Source organism: Erpetoichthys calabaricus, chromosome 3, assembly GCF_900747795.2.
Source record: "Erpetoichthys calabaricus chromosome 3, fErpCal1.3, whole genome shotgun sequence".
NCBI classification, from domain to species: domain Eukaryota; kingdom Metazoa; phylum Chordata; class Cladistia; order Polypteriformes; family Polypteridae; genus Erpetoichthys; species Erpetoichthys calabaricus.
This window is the reverse complement of record NC_041396.2, coordinates 300,975,439-300,983,678: the sequence shown is the minus strand read 5'-3', so window position 1 is coordinate 300,983,678 and position 8,240 is coordinate 300,975,439. Positions and strand designations below refer to the sequence as shown.

The following is an 8,240-nucleotide window of genomic DNA, read 5'->3' as shown; positions in this document are numbered from 1 at the left end:
TGAAATTCCCTCTTTGTGTCCCAAAATGGGCAAATACTGATATTTGAAACGCGTCTCTTTGCACCGTTTGTTGCGCGGTAACGCAACCCTGCATAACGATTAGGTATAAACTTATTTCCGCTGTTGCTTTTTATGACATGAAAACGTAACTGGATTTTGCACAATGCACTCACAAACCCGCATTATACTGTGAGGCTCCATTATTGTTGGGAGGGAAGGAGAAGAGGAGCCTGAGTGGCGCGCATGCGCTTTAACGACGTGTTTTTGGCGCGCGCCTGGCGACGTAGCTTCTTCGGTTCGGCACACACAAAAAGAGAGAGAGAGAAAGGGGGAGGGCACTAGAGGCCTCTTCGTTCGCGGGTAGAGACGCTTCGCACAATCTGAGTCGAAGAGGCGCTTGTGGTCGGGTGAGTTAGAAGATGAAGGGGGAGTGGTTTGGTTGGTACTTTCGGGGCATTCTTTTTCATATTTTTCTCTTTAATAGATTTCGAAGCTCACGGAAAATGCGTGTTTGTCATTTCTTTCAATACGCGATATGCATATTTTAACGTTTTTTTCCCTGCATCGGTTCGTACCGAAAAAAAGGGGGGGGTGGTGGTGGTGGAGGAAAAGAAAGAAGGGAATCTGCCTGTGGGTGGGGTTGACTAACCAGAAGGAAAACTAACATACAGCTCCAAAGGCCAATGAACCTTTCTCTTTTAGGTCTTTCGCGCGCCCGCTTTCTCGGCTCCGCCAATGCGGATCGGGCGTGGGAGGGATTTCCTGTCCCAGGTTTGGCCAGTTGCAGCCATGTGTGTTTGTGTTTCTCCTAATTGGGGTACTATTAACTGGCGCGTTTGGTGCATGCAAGGATTAGTTATGAATTTGAACAGTCAAATGAAAATATGTGACGACAGGCGGCTTTCATACGTAAACCGCTAAGAATGAGTAAAGTGTATTTTTCCTTCTCTGCAGCCTGCCTAGTGCCCCCCTTCACCCCCCCCCCCCCCCCAAAAAATGTGAACGCTTTATTTGATATAAATGTTTAGGCAATGTAAATCATGAGCATCTTCCTCCAATGAAGCTCATTTTTACAACATCTCGATTATATTAAGCGCATACTACTCCTTTACTCGTGCGTCTTTCGGCTCAGTATTTGAAGAGGTGCGGTAATCTCGCTGCCGCCAATTAGCACGTGTAATCTTGGCAGTTCTTGGTTTAAAATGGAAGATTTTTTTTTATTGTATCGGGAGTCGTAATTTTACCTTTAAATTTTATAAATGTATGGGTCTAAAAAGTTTCTGAATATGGAAGACTAGATTTAATTTTCCAAAGGTTCGTTTAAGAAAAGCCTGGTGGCAAGGTCTGCAGTAACTGCCGAGCCTGTCCCAAATTCTCGGGATGCCAGACTGCCCGTTTTCCTGGTTCACCAACACTGGGAAAACTTTTGAAAAGATTTGTTTTTGCATAATACACGGTACCTTTCTGAGCGCGGCTTGTCGTAATTTAATTTTTCTTTTTTTGTCTTATTCCTTAAAATGTGCAATATTTTTAATTTGCTGATATCACTCTGAAGTGCCTTGAGCATGGGAAAGGCGCTATATAAATGCTTTATTATTATTATCCATCCATTTTTCAAACCTGTTTACTGAGCGGGGAAGCTGGTGCCTTTCCCAGCAAGTATTGGAAGCAAGGCAGGAACAATCCCCAGACAGGGTGCCAGTCCATCCCAGGATACACACACAAACGGCCCAATTTCGTATTGCCAGTCCGCCTAATCTGCATGTCTATGGATGGTGGGAAGAAACCCATTTGAACTTGCTGACGCTGTATTGTGGATTTTTCCCCAGTGTGCTTTACAGTTTTAACTGTGCATTTTTTTTCTAATGTCAGTGCCGTCTTTAGTTTTATCAGTTCTTTTTCCTTTATTTTAAAGAAGTTTACACAGGTAGCTTAAGTGCTTTGAGATAAATTAGGTAATCAGATAAACGCTGTGCATGGTTGGGATGTAAACTTTGTCCATTTTCCATTAAAGGGTCATGGTTAACTGGTGCCTGTTTTGTAAGCTAGCCCGTGCAAGGCACATACCAGTACTAGGTGGCATGGTGACACAACGAACCACAGTTCCACACTCAATACCAGTTTATTTTCCAGATAACATGTTAGGGTATCTGCGGTGGGTTGGCACCGTGCCCGGGATTGGTTCCTGCCTTGTGCCCTGTGTTGGCTGGGATTGGCTCCAGCAGACCCCCGTGACCCTGTGTTGGAAAGTGGATGAATGGATGGATGTTAGGGTATCCAGAAGGTAAGTTTGAGTTGTTGCTGGAAGAGGAGTTGGTGAAAACATCAGGGCATGCTTACCCTGTAAGTGTGTGTGTGCTAAGATCCCAATACCCCAGTGTAGTGATGGGGACATACTGCTGTAAAAATTGGCACCTATGAGATGAAACTGATGTCCGGAGTCTCTGTGCTCATAAAAGGTCCCCCGAGTATCTTTCGAAAAGTGTAGAGTGTACCCTGATGTCCTGGTTAAATTGACGACCACAGCCTGCTCATTCTGGCCCCCTAATCATCCCCTGTCCCTTACTGATTTACTTTCTCTGTTACCCCTTCACCATCTTATAGCTAAAGTGTGGTGAGTGTACTGGTGTATAAATAGCTTACATTGCACCATTCAGGTAAAGAAGGTTAAAAAAAGTGCTCTATTAATGTAATTGAGTAAAACCCGTGTACAGTGGAGAAAACTCTCAAGCATGAGGGTAGAAGGTTCATGTGGTGTCACAACCTGACCCAGGAATTAAATCATTGGCCAAGCAGGCTTATGCTACCTGCTAACACATATGTGTCATTGAAACAGTAAACGGTTCTGTAATCTCCTAATATGTATTTGGCAACATTTTACCAAAAATTTATGCCTGAATTTTAAAAGCACTGTTTTCCAATCTAATGTGTTTTTTTGCAGTGTAATGAATGACAGCTTGACAGAAACAATTATGGTTAAGTTCAATTGACCATTCTGCATTATAATGTCTTTTGTCTGCGGTTGGCTGGCACCCTTCCCGGGGTTTGTTTCCTGCCTTGCGCCTTGTGTTGGCTGGGATTGGCTCCAGCAGACCCCCATGACCCTGTAGTTAGGATATAGCGGGTTGGGATAATGGATGTCTCTTGTATGGAGTAAAGAATGAGTGTGTAAGCTCCTTCTACTAATGTCAAGACTATTGCATTGCAATGGTAAACTGGGTTCCTCGCAGCCCCAGGTTTAACTACAATAGGTCGTACAGCTGCTTTTAGATTTCTGTAAGAGGCACTTGGGGTGTCCAAATTTGCATCTCTGCCAATTACAAATCAGTGCTGTGACATATAGGCAAGATTGTCTAGGAAACCTGCACTCAATCCAGTCAGTTTGGTTGCGCTGTCATGGTATGTTTTCTTTTGAAGATCTTCAGGAGTCCGTTGTTTACCTTGAAGTAAACAAGCATTACTCATAGTGCCAAAGTGTTCCTACAATGCAGGTTACTTTGCTCTTTCAGTGATCCACCAAAAAAAAAAAAAAAAACCGAAGAAAAAATACTCCAGTTGACAATAGTATTAAATTTCTTTGTGGTCTAATTTACCTCATCTACACACTTGTAGGTATTGGAATATAAAAGCATTGATGATATAGGAACTGGGGCATGTGAATTTCCCATTGCGATTAATAAAGTATCTATCTATCTATCTATCTATCTATCTATCTATCTATCTATCTATCTATCTATCTATCTATCTATCTATCTATCTATCTATCTATCTATCTATCTATCATATAGTGCCTTTCCTATCTATCTATCTATCTATCTATCTAGTTTCATTTTTTCCATGTGGCTGGCTTAGTGGATTTTGAGCACTTTTCCTCTTTTTAATAATCGAGCTTTTGAACATCAGTGTGTGTGTTTATTTTTTTTTTTAACATTGTTTTGAGAAGTTTTGTACTGTTTTCCTAAATCATTACATGTTTCTGATAAAGTCTCATACTCACTTTGCAGCAGTGTTTATTTTCATTCTCCAGCTCAGTTTGGATTTCCTAAGGTCTGGAGTTTTTATGTACGTGCTAGAGACAGTTCTGGGTATGGAGTTAATCTGCATCCAGCCCTGCGTGTGGGCCCTCCAACCTGCAGGGAAAAACCTGGGGGTTGATGGCAGAATTGGCACTCCAGCCACTATTTAAAAAAAAAAAAAATAAAACTCCCTTTGGTTCCATTCCATCTGAACTACTATGGTGCTGAGGTGTCACCAGTCACATGGCTGCGCTCGGGTCCTAATTTGGGATCCTGAGTTGGTTTGTCATGTGGTGGGTACAGCAATGCGCTCTATCAGCATGTGCTTCTAGCCTCCTCCTCCTCCTAGAGACGGTCCTGGGTATGATGTTAATCTGCATCCAGCCCTGCATGTTCATTCAACTTGTAGGGGAAAATCCCTGGGGGTTGGTGGCAGAATTGGCACTCTAGCCGCCATAAAAAAAACCTCCCACCGTTCCATTCCATCTGAACTTGTGTGGTGCTGAGGTGCCACCCATTGCATGGCTGCACTCGAGTCCTAATCTGGGATCCTGAGTGGGTTTGTCATGTGGAGGGTCCGGCAATGTGCTCTGTCAGCATATATATATATATATATATATATATATATATGAGAGAGAGGTTATGTAGATATTTTTTTAGGGGTGGGGTTCCGGCTGTTGGGATAATAATAGTAGGACAAGCCATTGAGTGACGTGTTGTAATGTTTGCATACTTAAACTCCTTTAATAATTGTGCATCTCTCTGAGACCCAAGAAAGACAGAGATTTACCAGCTGTTTTACTTTTTATATTGTCTGTTCACTATGCATACCACCTCTGCGTAAACATTCGAAACTAAGCACTTTATATCCGTGCTTCCTAAAACTTGGTTCTGGGGAACTACTGCGGCTGTAACCAACTTCTGTTTTTGATTGGACTCTTAGAAACTGTGATATAATAGCCCACTTAATTGGGTTGAGTTTTGGGGTCAGTGTTGAAATTGCAAAACAAAGTACGGTAAATTTTATACTAAAATCTAGTTGCTAGGGTGTTGTACTGTGTTAGCCATTATGGATGTAGTGAGAAGTTAAGCAAAATGACACCTTTTATTGGCTAACTAGAAAGATTACAATATACAAGCATACATCTTGCCCAAAAGAAGGGTCCTGAGTTGCCTTGAAAGCTTGCATATTGTAATCTTTCTATTTAGCCAATAAAAGGTGACATTTTGCTTAACTTCTCACTTTTAAAATTTAATAGTTTTATTGGGATAATGTAGTTTTTTTTTTTACTTTTTTAACAATGTTTTCATTCTGCTTTTCCAGGTGTTTGGGTAATTTAATCCTTTTATTAATTACGGATCTGACACTGAAGTAGTTGCAGCCTTTCATCATTCAGTGTTGGTTCCCTGGGTGCCAGCTCTGCTCGTTTTTAATTGTCATTATTAGGATACAATGAAGGGAGCAAACTACACAGAAGAAGTGCACAATAATAGGAGGCAACAAAACAGAGTTAAGCATTTAAAGCTATAGCAAAAATACAAATACTTTTAATAGTCTTAAATGTAAAAATCATACTCCTGTGCATTTTCTGAATGCAGAATAAGTGTAAGAAAAAGCCAGGTAGTTAATTGAGATCAGTTATCTCTGATTGGACCAAAAACCTGCAGCTACAGAGCATCCCCATGTTTGAGTTTGGGAACCTCTGCCTAATAACATTTCTGCAAAATGGCTTGCAAAGCCAGTGATGCAACATTGTCTGTAAAGTATGGCTTGAATGAATTCTGATGCTCCCAAATGCTATTCAAGAGGATAAATGAATGAGTACTTTGTATGTACAGGTATACAATTGTTCTTTGATTTTTAAAAAAGGCCTCTTTGAAAATTTTAGTTCCTTACGAGGTAGCCCCTTACCTTTTTTTTTGTATTTTTTTTTTTTTTTTGTAATACCTGGAACTTTTCTTTAAGTCAGTCAGTCATTCCCCGACCCGCTATATCACGGGGGGTCTTCTGGAGCCAATCCCAACCAACACAGGGCACCAGGCAGGGCACACACACACACCAACCTGCATGTCTTTGGACTGTAGGAGGGAACCCACGCAGACACGGGGAGAACTTGCAAACACCACGCAGGGAGGACTCTGGAAGCGAACCCAGGTTTCCTTAGTGCGAGGCAGCAGTGCTACCACTGCGCCACCGTGCCACTCTTTTCTTCAAGTGAAATTCCCAATTCAAAGTCTGTAGTATAAATATTTCACTTTTCCTACAGTCTCTGTAAGTTTGTATAATTTCTATCTACTAGTCCAGTGTTTCCCAACCTCGGTCCTGGGGGCCCACTGTGGCTGCAGGTTTTTGTTCCAACCATATTCCTAATCAGTGACAACAACTGATAATGCTGATCTCATTTACTTAGCTGGTATTTTTTTTTCTTTTATTCTACATTCAGAAAAGCACAGCAGTATGATTTTTACATTTATAAGACATTTAGAAACATTTCTGCTTTTGCTATAGATTTAAATGCTTAACTCTCTTTTGTTGATTTCATTCTGTTTTGCCCTTTCTCTGTGCAGTTTTTCCCCCTTCGTTGTATCTTATTAATGACAATTAAAAATGAGCAGAGCAGACACGCTGGCAAACACTGAATAATCAAAGGTTGCAAGTACTTTAGCATCAGACCCACTAATTAGTAAATAATGGATTAAACAATTAGAACACCTAGAAAAATAGAATGAAAATCAAGATGAAAATATTGTTAAAGAAAAAAAATACATTATTCCCATATAACCTGCTTGGTACATTTTTTAATATATATATATAATTTTTTTTTTTTTTTTTTAACCAGACTTAGTTTTCTAATTTTAAATAACAGTTCACTTAATTAGCCCAGGAGTCCAATTAAAAACAGAAGCTGGTTGGAACAAAAACCTGCAGCCACAGTGTGCCCCAGGACCAAGGTTCGGAAGCACTGGTCTAACATACTACTCTATGTATATAGGGAAACAAGGCCATTTTGCAAAATGTGTAGAAATGTGCTGCTATTTTACTGCAGGAAGGATTTTGCATTCATTCAGTTGGCTGATGCCTTCGTCCAGTGCAATTTGCAAATCTGTTTTTATATTTCTGCAATTTGCAGGTGAAGCTGCTTCCAAAATGTGTTACACACAATGATTGAACGGAAATCTTTATAATTAACCATACATCACTTTTAACCAGTAGGCTGCGTGGCCTACTCTTAGCAATAAGGCAGTTGTAGGTACACTCACTATTTTCTTCTGTTAGGTTGTTGGTCATTAATGTTCTCTTAGGATGGTAAAGTTTATGTATTATAAGTAAAGAAATGAAAGGAACATGGTTAGGGAACCTGAAAAACTAATTCTTTTGTATCTCTGTACTAATTCACCTTGATGCAATTTAGGAAGCCTCAATTGTTTTCATATCAGTTTTTGACTACTGGTGCTGCTTTGCAGAGTTGAACATTTTCATAACCGAGTGCTAAGTTGTGTATTCTTCTTGATTTACCTTTGAGCATAAATATAAAACAGTAAAAATTTGAATGTTTTGGACCATTCAGACAAGCATTTATGTAAAATTAAAGATGAGCAGAAGTGGTTTGAGCAGATTAAAATTTCTTTCTGCATGTTTGTTGTTTTTTTCCTGCAGTTTCAGAGGAAGATTCTTGATAAACCCCAGAGAAGCACAATTCTGTTGAAGTCAAGTAATCTCTTATTCCAAGCGTGTCCTTTGCTTGTGAGTATTGAAGGTGTGATTATCTTGCATAATACTTTTGTGAAATTTTTAGCCCTCTTGTGTATATTAACATGTTTGATTGTGCTACAGCTTGAAAATGTGAAAGATTTAATTTATTGCTTCCTTACATTTAAACAAGCCTTCCCCATACCATGGCATATTATTGTGCGATTGTATTTGATGTAATCCTTCTATCCATTGCCTGACTTGGTCTGTCCAGTTCAGAGATTAAACAACATATAGGTCGCAGTGTTTACAGGCATAATTGGGTACAATTCAATTCAGTTTATTTTTGTATAGTGCTCTTCACGGAGTCATGTTGGAACCAACCCTGTACAGGTTACCAGTCCATCGCACAGCTTGTTCCATACGTGCTTACATAAGGGTATTTTATCATTTAATGAGATGTGATGAGAAAACTGGGATGCTATGCAGACATGGAGAGGATATGCAATCTTCTCATAGACAGTGCCTGGGTT

General features: G+C 40.1%; 1 protein-coding gene across 1 annotated transcript in view; it reads left to right on the top strand.

Moving 5' to 3' along the window:
• The first annotated feature begins 284 nt into the window (after positions 1-284).
• cbx5 (chromobox homolog 5 (HP1 alpha homolog, Drosophila)) overlaps positions 285-8,240 on the top strand; it is an 85,739-nt gene continuing 77,783 nt past the window's right edge. The window contains exons 1-2 of the mRNA XM_028798592.2: positions 285-407; positions 7,675-7,761. The gene's annotated coding sequence lies outside the window, so the exon portion shown is untranslated. The remainder of the gene's footprint in view (positions 408-7,674; positions 7,762-8,240) is intronic.